The sequence below is a fragment of the Mus caroli genome, chromosome 6 (assembly GCF_900094665.2).
Source record: "Mus caroli chromosome 6, CAROLI_EIJ_v1.1, whole genome shotgun sequence".
NCBI classification, from domain to species: Eukaryota; Metazoa; Chordata; class Mammalia; order Rodentia; family Muridae; genus Mus; species Mus caroli.
In genome coordinates this window covers 59,789,967-59,807,640 of record NC_034575.1, presented here as the reverse complement: position 1 = coordinate 59,807,640, position 17,674 = coordinate 59,789,967, and the positions used below count along the sequence as shown (strand labels likewise).

Sequence of the window (17,674 nt, the reverse complement as noted above, 5' to 3'; positions counted from 1 at the left end):
CTTAAAATAGTTTCCTGTGTAAACTGACAGCATAACCTCCCCATGTCATGGTTAAAGGAAGGATTATTCTTGTCTATGTGAGGGAGAGAGAGAACGGCCAGAGGAATCTGGAAGAGTCCACAGCAGAGAGAGAAAAAAAGGAAACTGAATGGGGCCATCAGGCTGGATCTGGCCAAGGCGATCTGGGGGGGTGGGGGGTGGAGAGGAGAGAACAGCAGGGGGTAGGGAATAGAGATAACATCATGAGAGAAGCAGGAGCTGAGAGAGACAGACAGACAGAGAGACAGAGACTATCAAGAATAGTAGGGTTATAAGGATAACAAATAGCTGGGGGAGGAAGCCTGTAAGCTGCAGAGAGTTTAGGGGAGAGGAGGAGGTGATGTAAGTAAGGTAGAGGAGGAGGTGAGAAAGGTTAGGACAGTAGCCTGTACTTGTTAGGATAGTAGCCTGTACTTTGACCTGTGTAACAGGTATTTGTGATATTGAGGGAGCCTGGAGGCCAACAATGGGCTTTGATATGCTGATAGGTCCCACAGACAGCCATATGTCTCTTCTGCCAGAGATGAGGAAAATGACTTCTTTTAGTAGGTGAGAAGCAGTTTCACACATTCCTGAGGGATGCTATCTTTTATCTAATCTCCAGAAATCCTCCCATAGGTGAGCACATTTCTGGGTACTTGGACTTGGGGTGTGTGTGTGTGGGTGGGGGGGGGAATTGGAGTTTCCTTTGGACCTGACATTCTCTCTGATTACAATATCTTTGTTGTTGTTTGTTGTTGGTTGTTGTTGTTTTGATTACAATATTCATTTTGTTTGTTAGTTTGTTTTTTGTTTTTGAAACAGGGTTTCTCTGTATAGCTCAGGCTGTCCTAGAACTCATTCTGTAGACCAGGCTAGCCTCGAACTCAGAAATTTGCCTGCCTCTGCCTCCCAAGTGCTGGAATTAAAGACATGTGCCACTACTTCCCGGCTTGATTACAATATTCTTACAAGTGTTTTTAAAAATATAAATTAGTTGTGTTCAGCTGTTCTATATTAGTAACATGTTTCTAACAAAGTAGAGCAGCCAGCACACAGCAATGAATAAATATGTAAAGAGATTCAGGTAAAATCTGCAGGAGAAATAGGGAAACAGGTGACCTGTAATTCATGAAAAAAAAAGAGAAAATGGAAAACCCGAGAAAGGGAAAGCAGGAATGAAGATATCTTCATTTACAGTAAGTGTGAAAGGCAATAATGGATGACTGGGTGGAAGGGGACGAAGTCAGTCAAACAATGAACCTCAAAAACTGGCGCCTTCCTTGTCTTCTTTATATTGTGGTAGGGACTTCTAGATAGATTTTCAGAGGTAGCTGCCACTCCAGGTTGCAAAACTAGAGAGCTGCATTTCATTTCAGTCTCAGGTTCATGCTTACAGAATTCTTTGCATAGTGGTACAAAAAAAATGAAGCACTTATAGGCCACCAAGTTCAGGGTCAAGTTTATATCACTCTCTCGGTGTAGCCTGCAAGTGATGTCCATTTGATTGGTGCATTTCAGGCTATCATTGTGCCTAACTTTTGCAGATCAATATTCTAAATGAAGTTGAAGATCTTATTTCACAGCACGACACCAAATGATCCTTTAGCATCTTTTCTGGCTCCTTTAAAGCCAGTCTTTTTTTATTAAGTAACAATTGCCGAGAACATCTCACACTGAGTCAAATGAGGTAGTGCATCCTCCTCTTGTATCATTAACCCTAAGCACAGACCTCCCTTTGAGAATACCAGGCATGTTTTCCAAAGTAATTACTTGTGATCTTGATGTTCTTCCAACTTCATTTGGAATAAAGCTTGAGAACATTCATATATATATATGTGTGTGTGTGTGTGTGTGTGTGTGTGTATACATATATATATATGAATTTTTTAGAATGTTTTATTAAGTATAACTTCCTTTTTATTTATTGGGTGGGTGGGTGAGTGTATGTATGTATGGAAATTATAGAACAATTTAGGAAATCCATTCTCTCCTTCCACTCCGTGGGCCTCCAAGGATCCGACTCAGGTCATCAAGCTTGGCAGTGCAAGCCTTTTTTGCTGAGCCATCTTGCTGGCCATTTTTCTTCATACATAATCATCAAGACTGGCTGACACATTCCTCTCAGAGGACAACAACAATCCCGCGGGGAAAGTAGCAAGTGAAGAAACATCTATTAAAATATCTCATTAAAGTAGAATTACAACTTAAAGTTTGCTTCTAAATTCCCTTCTATAAAAACAAACAAACGAAACCTCTTCTTTGTAGTCATCTCTCTGGTTCTCCTTTACTCCAAAAAAATGTTACTTTCTGTGTCCAATCGTCCCTGGTAGCCCACGTGAGACAGCAGAACAGGACATGTGGAGAAAGGAAAAGTTTCCAGAGTATAACATATAAACGCCAGCACCATTGAAAAGACTGGCAGCCCTTCCTTACCTAGGCTTCATGAAACCAAAGGAGCATGCTTAGAAAGATGGACCAGGTGGTCCTATCCATCCTAAGGACCTCACAGATTCCACACCTGGAGGTGTTCAACTAGCGGTCCTGGAGCTCACAGAAATTCTGTATTTGTTCTTGGGATGCTCCTTCAATCACACTGTAAGAAATGTTTTTGGTGTACCTGTGTCAAAAGATTAATTCATCAGAGTAAACCTATCTATAATATTAGCCTCTAATTTTTATTATAATAGCTAAAAATGCTATTAAAAATAACTGAATTGACTTTCTAGTTCTCACTAATGACCATAAATTAGACCATTCAAATAATGGACTAAAATGAGCACCCATTAAACATTAGGACAATAATATAAAAATCAGAAATAATCGTTTTATTATGCTCAGAATGTTAAATTAATCCGTTGTGAAGTTAACAGGGGGTGGAGAGTTACTTTTATGTATACTGAGAAATGAACAGAAATCCTCAGAGTAAGCACTAGAAAAATTTGTTGAGTCAACAAAATGTATTATAATGTGTCCTTCAAAAAATGCCTTCAAAATACAGGACATATAGAGATTTTATGCAGCTCATTATGTACACGTACTAAATATACAGCTCTCTGTCTTGCAGAGACTGACTACTGGTGAGAACTGCAGCGGCATTTAGCTCTATACCCTAGTATCCATTTCCTGCCCACCTCCATGTCAGAGCTAATATCTTGTGGCTAATAGAGAAAAAGCCTTTACCTTAGCAGACCACTAGCTACCACCAACCCCAAAGTTTAAAAATGTGGTCTTGGACCAGTAGCAAGACTCGCCTTATCTTGCTTGTGTCCATCACTCTGACATGTACAGAAATTTACTTTAAATTTGCCTTTATTTACGACTCTCTTCATCCTATAAAACTACATGAAACTGTTTCCAAATTGAAACTCGGAATTTGGGATAAACTAAATTTGTGTGTCTGAGCCATGGTAATTCAAGATGGGTCCAGAATAAACTGTCTCCTATTCTAAGATAGGAGCTATAGGTTTTGTGTTGACAGAATTAATGTCAAAAGTCAAAGACTGGCTAATAAATTAAAGTGTTAATGAGTCAGATTTGCTCCTGTGCCCAGGTCATTTATTTTCGCTGGTGTAAATGCAATGGAATTTTCCCCTGGAGATTCAACTTTGAATAAATTGAACATTTACTACAACTGGCAGAAACTCCTCTATGACAGAAATATGAAGTGTTAGGTCCCAAACAACAAGAAATCAGTACTACTGACTGCCTCAAAATGACACTCTGGACTCTGCTTGGTGGAGAGATAAAAGCCTACACTGAACACTCTAGAAACCTGTGAAAGGGGGCTGTCTGTCAAGCGGAGCTACTGCGGTTATCACTTCATATAAGTGGGCATCTGGTTGCACAAATGCTCCATGCTAACCCTCAGGCTACATCAGTCCCTATTGATGAATACCTGTAACCCATGTCCAAGAGCATCACTGGCCTCCGAGCTTGCTCATCTCTCAGACTATGCTAGCTCCCAGGCTGTTCTGGCTTCCAGCTTCCTCCCCCCACTGCTCTCTTTCAAACTGGCAAGGCTTTTCCTCATTTGGCTCCTCTCCCTGTCTCCAAGAGGTAACTAAGGCAGCCTTAGACTCCACAAATGCCTCTGGCTATCCTCTCTCAGAAACAGCCATGCTGCAGTTCCATATTTAAATAAATCTCGACTTTCCATGGTCACATGGAGTGTGTCACTGCTTCCTCACTTTCAGTAAGGAAGGTTTTACCAAACCCAGTGAACTCCACACCACACAAATGACTTCTTCAGGTTTATACAGGAAAAATAGCCACTTTTCTTTATTTTCAGTTTTTTTTTTTTTAATTCACATTACATACCAATCTCAGCCCTCCCTTCTGTCTTCCTGGTCCTGTGCTTGCAAACCCCTCCCCACATACTCCTTTTCCTTCTCCTCAGAGAAGGGGAGCCCCCCCCCCTTGGGTGTGACCCCACTCTGGGACATTTAGTCTCAGCAGTACTCAGCACATCCTCTCCCACTGAGGCCCAATCAGGTAGTCTAGTTAGGGGAAGAGAATCTAATGTCAGGCAACAGTCAGAGACAGCTACCCCCCCGACCCCCCCCCCCCGCTCCAATTGTTAGAGGACCCAAATGAAGGCCAAGCTGCATATCTGCTACAAATGTGTGTGTGGGGTTGGGGGGAGTTGGTTCAACCCCTGAATGCTCTTTGGTTGGTGGCTCATGGAAGATATAATAGAAGAGCCATTTATTTAATCAGAGGAAATCTAACTCAGTAGAGGCCTTCAGCAATAACGTGGGGTTGGGAACATAATGTGTTAGAATTAAAGAAATCAATGTGCTATTTGGCCATTGTGAATGATAACATTGGATGGCTGTCTTCTATTATCTTCTTTATTACTTACTTATTTACCTAATTTAACTATGTACAAGACCTAGGGGCCCTTAATATATCTCATTCAATACTCAATTTAAAATTTTCTGAAGTAGCAAGCATACTCAATAAAACAAGGTTACTCTATATCTAATATCAAACGCTCAAAGACTGAGCTCCACAATTAGGAGTGATTTTTCTCTACAAGAATGCTGAATGATGATCGTTTCTAGATTATTTTCTAAATTTCTAGTAATAGAAAGTATTATTTTTAAAGTAGAATTGAGTTGGAGGCAGAGAAGAAATCACTATTCATTTAAATTATAGGCAAGAAACACAAAATCTTTTTTAAGAGATGAATATTAAAAACACTGTTACTTGAGTGTTCTACCTGAATTTTTCTCTTTTAGTATGTGTATTCAGACATACAAATGTATATGGTGTAGGCGTAGATTTGTGTTACAGGGTAGGGGATGGCTATCGGAAGACAACTTTCTCCTCGTCCACCTTGTTTTAGAGACATGGTCTTTTGTTGCTGCCATGCTGTGCTCTCCAAGCTAGCTGTCTCATCAGCTACTTTACAATTCATCTGTCTCCACTTTCCATTTCACCTTAGAGACACTGGGATAACAGATGTGTGCCACTGTGTCTAACCTTCTTTATGTGGTTCTGGGGTCTTCAGGTTCACAAGGCAAACACTGTCTGAGACATTTACTAAGCCCTGAGTAACACCTTGTGTGGCTATAGTTATTTCTAACTGAAACCACACTATTGGTTCTGGTGGAAAACTCCCCTTTCAAATGCATATGATTTAATCATGAAGGAATAAGCAGGGGTGGCTTTAATTAATTGAGAGATCAGTTTAATAAGTATCCATAAGTACCTCCTTTTAGCAATTGTTTGGAAAACACATGCCAAAGTATAGAATTGCATGACTTTTGCATCTGATTTTGTGACATCAATTGGCTTGTTAAATTCCAACAGCTATGAACAAAGTCAGCAATGTGACTGGGCTGGGTGACATACACTTGTCAATAAGGCACTGGGGCCCAGGCAACAAGATCACAAGTTCCTACAGCCAGTACTACTGAGTGAGACAATATGCAAACAAGCAAACAGGAAATAAACACTGCCCCAGGAAGTAAATATGACATAACTATTGTACATACAGTGTCTCACAGAGCACATCTTTACAACTTTATGGTCATGTCAATATCCTGTGGGGATGGGCTTTTCTAAGCACACCAGGAGCTCAGCCTGTCTGAGCGAAATCAAACTGTCTTCAGAAACATTAGCAGACAATCAGTACAGTACACTGTAAGAAAACTTCCTAGGCTCTATTCTTTCATTCAATTCCGGTGTATTTTCTCTCTTAGAGCGAGAGTTCTAGCCACAGTTGGTGTGCAGATTTCATTTTCTCCTGAGAACTCAGAAGAGCTGATACCTGACTAAAATAAAGAAAAACAAAACAAAGCAAAGCAAAGCAAAGCAAAACAGGTAACAGTGCCTCAAAGTGATCCTTAAAGGTTTACTTATTTAGTATTTTATGTGTACAACTGTTTTGCCTACAGGTATGTCTGTATGTCATGAGTATGCCTGGTGCCCTCGGTGATCAGAAGAGGGTATCAGGTCTTCTGGAACCAGTTACAGATGGCTGTGAGCTGTCATGTGGGTGCAGTGAACACAGCCTAAGAGCAGCAAGCATGCACTCCTAACTACTGAGCCATCTCCCATGTCCTCCAAATAAGTTTGTAAAAGGCATGTAGGGCTCAGGCAATGGCTCAGTAGGTAACACTCTCGTTGTGCAAGCCTGACAGCACTGAGATTGAAGCCCCACAACTCACATAACTGTCCACAACAGTGCACACTCTATAGCCCAGTCTTCTAGGAAGATGGGAGACAACACCAGCAGAATCTCTGGGACAAAATACCCTGTCAAAACAAAGTGGAAGGCAAGGACCAACACCTGAGGTTTTCTTCTGACACCATACACCCCCTGTGGAATATGTATGTGCAAATAAACAGAGGAGAGGAGGAAGGGAGGAAAAAGAGAGGGGGGAGGAGGGAGAGAGATTGAGAGAAAGAGAGAGAGAGACACTACATCCAGAGATCCACCAAAATTTCTCAAATACCATGTTTTCCTGTTCCCTTCCTCATAGACCTGTATATAATCCATGAGTCCATTATTAAAAACAAAATAGCACCATTGCATACACTAGCAAGATTTTGCTGAAAGGACCCAAATATAGCTGTCTCTTGTGAGACGATGCCGGGGCCTAGCAAACACAGGAGTGGATGTTCACAGTCAGCTATTGGATGTATCACAGGGCTCCCAATGGAGAAGCTAGAGAAAGTACCCAAGGAGCTAAAGGGATCTGCAACCCTATTGTTGGAACAACATGATGTACTAACCAGAACCCCGGAGCTCTTGTCTCTAGCTGCATATGTATCGAAAGATGGCCTAGTCGGCCATCAATGGAAAGAGAGGCCCATTGGACTTGCAAACTTTATATGCCCCAATATAGGGGAATGCCAGGGCCAAAAGAATGGGAATGGGTGGGTAGGGAANTGGGGGGCGCTATGGGGGACTTTTGGGATAGCATTGGAAATGTAATTGAGGAAAATATGTAATAAAAATATTAAAAATCAAAAAATAAATAAATAAATAAATAAATGAAAAAAAAACAAAATTAAAAAAAAAAACAAAAAAACAAAAAAAACAAAATAGTTTCCTTTGAAGAACGTGTTCTGGGCTTGGAGTCGAATCGAAACACTGAAGAATATCAACATCAGTGATTTAATATCATTTCAGCATAAAAGATGAGCATCTGATAAAGACACAACACTCATATTTCATTGGTGTAGTGTTAGTGGCTCAAAATGTTGGGAAGAGATAGTAGGAGATTCAGTCCCAGTCAACTCTGAACTCAAGAACTGTCCTGGTTGTGGGTTGATTGGCCTACGTCAACTATAGGTCAAAAGGTAGCCACACTGACAATCTCATCTGTTTCATCAGCCCAAGTTCTCAGACAATCTTCACATGTCTCTGCCAACCTCTTCCTTTCATAAACATCCTCGTTAGTTTCACTGAGCCCCTGGATAATCCATACCTCACCTATAGATCTTAGCTCACTAGCATAAGTATTGGCAAACAATCCTTGAAGTATCTTATTTCTCACTAACACCTTGAACTTAACTCAGCATCAGACAGTCACCACACTATGAAGATATCAATTTTCCCCAAAACTATATAGATTGAATGTGATAATAAAAATCTATTGTCATTTATTTATTTTATTTATTTATTCACTTTAGATCCCAATCTATGCCCCTCACTCCTCTCCTCCCAGTTCCACTGTCTCATTCCATTTCCCCAAATCCCCTCCCCTTCTCTTTAGAGAAGGCAAGTCCACCTCCTAAGTACCAACTCACCCTAGGACATCAAGTCTCATCAGGGCTAACCACATACTGTTCCACTGAGGCCAGACAAGGCAACCCAGCTAGGAGAAAGGGATCCAAAGACAGGCAACACAGTTCGAGTCTGAGTCATCTCCTGCTCCATTTGTTGGGGGACCCAGATGAAGACCAAGCTACAGATCAGCTAACTATGAAAAGGGGCGTAGGTCCAGTTCACACATGTTCTTTGATTGGTGTACCAGTCTCTGTGAGCCCCCATGGGCCCAGGGTAGTTGGATCTGTAGGTCTTCTTGTGGTATCCTAGATACCCCTAGCCCCCTGAATCCTCCCTTCCCCAACTCTTCCATGAGACTCCCCGAGCTCTACCTAATGTCTGGTTGTAGCTCTCTGCATTCATTTCCACTAGCTGCTGGGTGAAGCCTCCAAGGAGACAGTTGTGCTAGGCTCCTATCTGCAAGCATAGTAAAGTATCATAAGTAGTGTCTCAAGTTGGGGCAGTCATTAGTTGGCCATTCCCTAAAATCTCTGTTCCATCTTTATCCATGCACATCTTATAAGCAGGGCAAATTTGGGGTCTAAGGTTTTGTGGGTGGCTTGGTGTCCCCCGCACTGGAAGTCCTGCCTGGCTAGAGGAGGTGGGCACTTTAGGCTCCATTCCCTCTGCTTCTCAGCTAGGACCAGCCCCATATCCTCCCAGGTCTCCAGTTTGTTCCACAGATATCCCTCCTGCTGCTGATTTCCCTTCTCTCTCCCAGCCCTCTAACCACACACCCCTGCTCTCCCCATACCTGATCCAATTTTCATTCCCTTCCCCAACCCTTCTCCCACCAAGTTCCCTCTCTCCATCCACTTCCAGTGTCTATTTTATTTCTCCTTCTGGGTGAGATTCAATCATCCTTCCTTGGTCCCTCCTTGTTACTTAGCTTTGGGTCTGTGGACTGTAGCATGGTTATCCTATACTTTATGGCTAATATCCACTAATAAGCAAGTACATACCATGCATGTCTTTTTGGATCTGGGTTTTACCTCACTCAGGATGATATTTTCCTAGTTCCATCCACTTGCCTGCAAGTTTTATTATTTCCTTGTTTTTAATAGCTGAGGAGCATTCCATTGTGCAAATTACCATATTTTCTGTATCCATTCTTCAGTAGCAAAACATCTGAGTTGTTTCCAGTTGCTGGCTATTACTAATAAAGCTGCTGTGAATGCTGTTGAGCAAGTGTCCTTATTGTATGGTGGAACATCCTTTGGGTACATACCCAGCAGTGTTGCATCTAAGTCTTGAGGTAGAACTATTCTCAGTTTACTGAGAATGTATCAAACTGATTTCCAGAGTGGCTGTACCAGTTTGCACTGCTGCCAGCAATGGAGGAGTGTTCTTCTTACTCCACATCCTTGCCAGCATCTGCTTGAGTTTTTCAGTATATGTGCTGCCAAAGTGAGCACATTGAGTTTTTGATCTTCGCCATTCTGATGGGTGTAAGATGAAATTTCAGAGTAGTTTTGATTTGTGTCTCTCTGAGGACTACGGATGATGAACATTTCTTTAAGTGCTTCTCTAACATTGAAGGCTCCTCTGTTGAGAATTATCTGTTTAGCTCTGAACCTCATTTTTAATTGGGTTATTTGGGTTGTTGGTGCTTGAGTTCTTTATATTTTGGAAATTAGCCTCTGTCACATGTAGGGTTGGTGAAGATCTTTTCTCAGTCTGTAGGGTGCCATTTTTTCCTATTGATGGTGTTCTTTGCAGTACAGAAGCTTTTCAGTTTTATAAGGTCCCACTTATTAATTGTTGATCTTAGTGTCTGAGCTGTTGGTGTTCTGTTCAGGAAGTTGCCTCCTGTATCAAGTGTATTTCCCACTTTCTCTTCTATTAAATTTAATGCATCCAGTTTTATCTTCAGGTTGTTGATCTACTTGGACTTGAGTTTTGTGATAAATATGCATCTATTTTCATTCTTCTACATGAAGACATCCAGTTAGACCAGCATCATTTGTTGAAGATGCTTCCATGTTTCCATTGTATGGTTTTGGCTGCTTAATCAAAGCCAAATGTCTATAGGTATATGGTTTTATTTTCCTGGATCTTTGGTTTCAGTCTACCTGTGTGTTTCTATACTAATATCATGTACTTTTTATTACTATTGCTTTATAGTACAGCTTGAAATCAGGGATAGTGACTCCCCCAGACGTTTTTTATTGTTCAGGATTGTTTTCATTATCCTAGGCTTTTTATTATTCCATATGAAGTTGAGAATTGCTCTTTTAAAGTCTGTAAAGAATTGAGTTAGAATTTTGATGGGGATTGCATTGAATCTGTAGATTGCTTTTGGTAAGACACCCATTTTTACTATGTTAATCCTACCAATCCATGAGCATGAGGGAATATTTCCACCTTCTGATTTCTTCTTAAATTTTTTTCAGAGACTTGAAGTTCTTGTCATACAGGCCTTTTATTTGCTTGGTTAGAGTTACAGCAATATACTTTATATTACCTGTGGCTATTGTAAAGAATGTTGTTTCCCTAATTTCTTTCTCAGCCTATCATTTGTATGAAGGAGGTCTATTGATTTTTTAAGTTAATTTTGTACCCAGCCACTTTGGTGAAGGTATTTATCAGCTAGTAGAATTCTCTGGTTGAACTTTTGGGGTCCTTTATTATACTATCATATCATCTGTGAATAGCAATACCTTGGCTACAGGGGAAATGATCTGCACAGTTACTCTTCCATTCCCAAATTTCCCACATTAAGTCCTATAAAGTTTCAGTGTCCCATGCCACTTGTGCATGGTTTCACTTCCACAGAGACTGTAGCACTTCATTTGTTCTGCCTTAAAGAGCAATTTTGCTCCTGGAGATGCATCTCTGCTTCCGTTTATTTCAGCATGGCCTCCATCAGTCCTGATGTAACACTTAGTGCTGAAACAAGGCAAGGCTTTGGGGGAAGGGTGTCCCTCACCTCAGCCTGCCCCCCTCTCTCTCTTTCTCTCTCTCTCTCTCTCCCCCCCCCCGAAACCGTTCCTCCCTCCCCTCCTCTTTTCTGAGACACATAGCATTGAGAGCACTGCCACTCACCGAGCTTACTAGGGCTTCATGTCTACCAGCCATTACTTCATGGTCCTGGGTTTTGGTGTGTCATGTAGACTCAGTTTTGGTTTTGTTCCCTCTTTTCTCATCTCTCACAGAAAGCAAATGACCTAGGAACCATTTTGCCAATGTAGCACTCAAACCAGAAGGCCTGAGTTCTATCATGTTTCTCAAAACAAATTGATTAGACATTTAGAAGCAAATCAGAATGGCTGGTTAAATGATGCCTTGACATTTGTGGCCACTGCTGGTTCTGTGGTAGGTAGAAAACACCAAGTCATCTTTGGGGAAATTGAAAGCAATGTCAGTTTTGAAGATACAGGCCTCCCCATAACACTGCTGCCCTGAGCTGCAGTACCAGTGAGCCATGTGTATAAATGCCTTGAGGGTTTCATAAATTTCCCTCTTCTTTAAACTTTTTCATAGTCAACGTGAACAAAACCCATTACGATCTTGGAAAAATTAGATATTAAGTTGGGCAATAAGATTCACACTATGAAAGTGATCTATTCTAAATTTCAAAAACATGGTAAGCTCTGTAGAATCTTTCACAGGATAAGGTTTAAACTATATGATTATCTGCCAGAGGTACTGGGCTATTATTTTCTGGTTGGAGGTTGAATCCCTTTCAAGGCATGTCTTGGTGAGATGACAATTTGTACAGTCTGGTATCAGATAATGAGTGTTAAACTACAAGTGACTTGAATGGTAGGAGGGACATTTCATTTCCTCCTAGCTGGGAAGTACTAGCACAGTTGACCATTAGAAGCTGGTGCCAGTCCTCAAATTCCATTCACATGTATAAAGGGCCAATCTGGTTTTATACACTGCACTATCATTTTGATGCACAGCACTGTTTTCAGCAAGATGAAATGGATGATTATATACACACACATCCCCACTTTTATGAGCAGCCCAGAACTGACATTGTTCCTAATGCTACTCTGGTTTCTGGGCCACTCAGGCCACTCTCCTGGGCTTAACTCATCTCCATGTTTCTTACTCACTAGGTCAATTTGCAGTCAGGATAAGAATTGTCTCTGTTGAGATTCTTTAACTTCTTTCTGTATTATTTCCTTTTGTTTGCTCTTCTTTAATGGAAGGAATTATTCTGGGTATCTTGCTTTGTCCCTGGACCATTTCTGCTAGCAATTCTTTTTGAGAAGTTTGAGTTCTGGAAGCACCCAGAACTGCCTGTTCCTGTGGAACTGTAGAGCAGTTAGCTGTATCCTTTAAAGACTTCTGAGCATCTAAAGCAGCCTTAAAATTAGATTCTTACTAGCTTGTTTAGAAGATACAATGAAAGCTCTCCTGGGCTTTGCTGGCACAAGCAAACTACAGGACATGCTTCCTGTCAGGGAGTCCTGCATATGCATCATCTGGACACAGTTCCTGTCCGGAAGTCATGAATATGCATCATCTTCCTCCCTTCTTCTCCACTGTGACTCAGGGTTTTTGGTTGTTTCCTGGGTTGGTTGGTTGGTTTGGTTTAGTTTGGTTTGGTTTGGTTTGGTATGGTTTGGTCTGGTTTTGATTGCTGTTTTTATTTTATTTTATTGCCTACTTTCAATTTTTTATTAGATATTTTCTTTCTTTACAATTCAAATGTTATCCCCTTTCCTGGTTTCCTCTCCAAAAATCCCCTATCCCTCCCCTCTCCCCCTGCTCACCTATCCACCCACTCCAGCTTCCTGGCACTGGTATTCCCCTATACTGGGGCATAGAACCTTCACAGGACCAAGGGCCCCTCCTCCCACTGATGACTTATTAGGCCATCCTCTGCTACATATGCAGCTNGAGCCATGAGTCCCACCATGTGTTTTCTTTGGTTGGTGGTTTAGTCCCAGAGAGCTCTGGGGGGTACTGGTTAGTTCATATTGTTGTTCCTCCCATGGGGCTACAAACCCCTTCAGCTCCTTGGGTACTTTCTCTAGCTCTTTCATTGGGGACCCTGTGCTCCATCCAGTGGATGGCTGTGAGCATCCACTTCTGTATTTGTCAGGCACTGGCAGAGCATCTCAGGAGACAGCTTTATCAGGCTCCTGTCAGCAAGCTCTTATTGGCATCCGCAATAGTGTCTGGGTTTGGTGGTTGTATATGGGATGGATCCCCAGGTGGGGCACTCTCTGAATGGTCTAAACTTACCACAATGACCTTTGTCTTCCAAAAGTTTTTGTCCTCTGTAATTATTTTTCCAAATGTTTTGTTTTGTTTTTATCTTAAGAAGGAAGTACCTATAAGTTTCGTCTATACTATTAGGCATTTCTGGTTCATACAAACATTCTGCTGTGTATTCCTGACTGTTCCAGCTCTCCAGCTGCTTGGAAGTATAAATCTTCTCATTACTGCATTCCCTCCATGGAATCCCACTGGTCATTTCTCCAGCCAGGTAGGTGATATTCACTCTCTTTCCCACCCTCCATTCCCAATTCCCCAGGCTAATCCCCAGCTTTGTAGTAGACCACTAGATATAGCCTCTCCTCCCTCTCTGCCAGACTCCCAGGGAACCATGCAGATGCTCTCCCACTGCCTTCTTCCTTACACCAGACCTTTGTCTTACTAGCCAATAACCTGGAAACCCAAATTTCCAGAACATTTCACCCAAACACAAAAGAATATACCTTCTTCTCATTGCCTTATGGAGCTTTGCTTTCTCTAAAACTAATGACATACTCAGACACAAGCAAGTCTCACCACATACAGGAAAACTGAAATAAACCCCTGTATCCTATCAGACCAGCACAGACTATAGTTGGATATCAACAAAAACAGAAAAAAGACAGTCTACAAAGTGAGTTCCAGGGCAGCCAGGGCTATCCAGAGAAACCCTGTCTCAAAAAAAAAAACAAAAAACAAAAAACAAAAAAACAAAAAAAAACAAAAAAACAAACAAAAAAAACAAATTCATGGAAACTGAACATCTCTCTATGGAATTAAAAAAAATTGATCAAGGCAGAAATTATTTTTTTTTAAACTAAATGAAAATAAAACCACAACATACCCAAACTTATGAGACACTATGAAGGTGCTTCAAAGAAGCAAGTTTATGACACCAAGTATCTAAATTAAAAAAAGAAAGAAAGAAAGAAATATCATACTAGTAACTTAACATCACACCTGAAAGCTCTAGAACAAAAAGAAGAAATCACACCCAAAAGGAGCAGACAGCAAGAAATAATCCAAGTCAGGGCTGAAATCGATAAAATAGAACAAAACAAAACAAAAATATCAAAGAAGCAATGAAACAAAGCGTTATTTCTTTGAAAAATATATCTTGGGGTAACTCTAACTAAGCAAGTGAAGACTTGAATCATAAAAACTCCACGTCTTTGAAGAAAAAAAATTGGAAAAGATATCAGAAGAGGGAAACATCTCTTATGCTCATGGATCAGTAGGATTAACATAATAAAAATCACCATCCCACCAAAAGCAATGTACAGATTCAATCTCCATCAAAATTCTTCACCTAAATTGAAAGGACAATTTTCAATTTTATATGGAAACACAAACACACACACACACACACACACATACACACATACACACAACCCAGTATTACTAAAACAATCTTTAACAACAAAAGAACTACTAGAGGAATCACCATCCCTGATCTCAAATTGTACTACAGAACTATAGCAATAAAAACAGTTTAGTATTGGCATAAAAACAGACATATTGATCAATGAAATCAAACTGAAGACCCACACATAAATTCACACATATACAGACATCTGATTTTTTTTTATAAAGAAATCAGAAATACACACTGGGAAAATGACAACATCTACAAATGGTGCTAGTTAAACTAGATGGTTGCATGTTGAAGAATGCAAATAGATCCATACTTACCACCCTGCACAAGACATTAACATAAAGACAATTATACTGAATCTTATAGAAGTGAACGTGAGGGATGGTCTTTAACAAGAAAGAGCCTTCTGGAGAGAACAACATTAGCAGAGAAATTAAGATTAACAATTCATAATGGGACCTCATGAAACTGAAAAGCTTCTGAAAGGCAAAGGACACTATCATTTGGGCAAAGCATCAGGCTACTGGATGGGGAAAGATTTTTTTATCAACTAAACAGCTAATAGAGGAGTAATATCTAAAATATGTAAAGAGATAGAAACAAGACAAAGCAAAAACAAAAAAAAAACCGAAACAACAACAACAACAACAACAAACCCTTGACATTAAGAAAACAAAGCAAGGCACTTTAAAAATGTGGTACATGTCTAAACACAGTACTCTCAAAAGAAGAAAGAGAAATGGCTGAGAAGTACTTATAGAACTGTTCAAACCCCTTACTCATCTGAGAAATGCACATCAAAAGTACTTTGAGGTTTCATCTTATACCAGTCAGAATGGCCAAGATCAATAAAACAAATAACAGCTCACACTGAAGAGGATGTAGAGTAAAGGGGACATTCATACATTGCTAGTGAGAATTCAAACTTGTACAGTGACTATGGAACTCAGTATGATGTTTCCTCAGAAAGCTGGGAATGGGTCTACCTCAAGATCCGTTTATAGCTTTCTTGGGCACATGCCCCCAAAACTCCATTTCCTAATACAGAGACACTTGCCCAACCATGTTTATTACTGACCTAATCATAAATAGCCTAAATGTGGAAACAGATTAGATGTCCATCAATAGATGAACAGATATTTTAATGTGGTGCATTCACACAATGGAATATTATTCAGCTGTTAAGTAATGAAATTCACATGTAAATGGATGGAGCTAGAAAAAGCCCATAGAGTGAGTTAAATCAAACCCCAAAAGACAAACATAATACATATTAGTTTATATGTGGATGTTAGCTGTTAGGTAGTTAGTAAATAGAGTACAATCCGTATAACCACAGAAAGTAGATATAAAATAAAGGACTGGGGGTGAATTGGATCACCCTAGGAAGGAGAAATAGTATAATTATAAATGGATGGAGGAGGAGACAGTAAAGGAGAGGAACAAACAGGGAGAGATTAAGAAAAGGGGGAGCCTCGTGAGGGAATATAGGAAAGGACAGCCAAAATGAAAGGCCATTTGAAGTCTTATATGGAAGACTAACACAGTAGAAGCTTTCTAACATGCATACAGACATGAATGTGATCTAAATCCTAAAATGCCTACAGACATGAAGGTGATCTAAACTGAATCATCAAATAGCAGAGGAGACAGAGACCCAACTAGATGTCTCTTGTCACCAAATGAAGCCTGTTCAGGAAATGGGTTACATCTAATCAAGTGGTTGGTCAAAAAGGCCCCATGGGAACCCCAAACCCCAGGCTATTGCCAAGACTATAGGCTGCTCTCTACTAACTAAAGCACAATTGCTGAAGACAGCACCTGAACAACTCATTGAACATGGAGAAGTTGAGATGATGCCTACCTACAGCCCTCACTCCTATTGATTAGTATTCATGGTATTGGAATGTACTCTGTATGATACCAAAGAAGAAAGGTAAACACCAACCCAGATAGAAATATTTTGATCTATAATAGTGACCTACCTGCTAGTGCACTAGTGTAGAACAAAGCTAGTGGGATTAACAAACTAATATCTTATTTGATTTAAGGCCTACTCTACGGGATAGAACTTATACCTGCTTAGGTGGCCCAGAACCTGAGACTAGATAGGAAAAGGGCCTAGGAGAAAATCAAGTACTATTGTTCTGCTACAGGAGAGTAGCAACAAATAATTCCTAATGATGCTCTGCTGTTCTCATAGAACAGTGTCTTGGTCAGTTATCATCAGATATATTTCCTCCTTTAGACAGAATCGTAGACCCACAGATGGACAAGGAGAGACACTGTAATTCAGTCCTAAGTGGGACAGCCCCATTAATTCCCTACCCTCAGAGCTCAGAGAAGCCTGTGAAAGATGAGCTGGGAAAATTGTAAGCACCACTGGGGATAGAGAACATCAAGCAAATGAGACCTTCTAAACACATCAGAACCAATGCTCATATAAACTCACAGAACTATGGCAGCATGCACAGGGCATGCATGGATCTTCACCAGGTGAGGTCCCAGCACTGAGAAGAATGGTAGACAGAAGCCCACATTTCTAACTGAGAAGCTCTCTCCAATTGCTAACTACTCACAAATTAAAAATTAGTTTTCTCCAACAGAGTATCACTGGGTTTTGCAGAGTTTTGCTATACAAACTTGGCCCCATGCCCAGCAGTAGATGGCCAACCCAAAACAAACTCGATGGCATTTATGGAATTTCTTTGTCTTACAAGATTTATTTAGGTTTTTCCTCTCCTCTCTCCTCTCCTCTCCTCTCCTCTCCTCTCCTCTCCTCT

General features: G+C 40.6%; 1 protein-coding gene across 1 annotated transcript in view; it reads right to left on the bottom strand.

The window, feature by feature from the left end:
- LOC110296789 (pyroglutamylated RF-amide peptide receptor-like) overlaps window positions 1–17,674 on the bottom strand; it is a 64,806-nt gene that overhangs the window by 23,786 nt on the left and 23,346 nt on the right. The gene's annotated exons all lie outside the window — the stretch shown is intronic.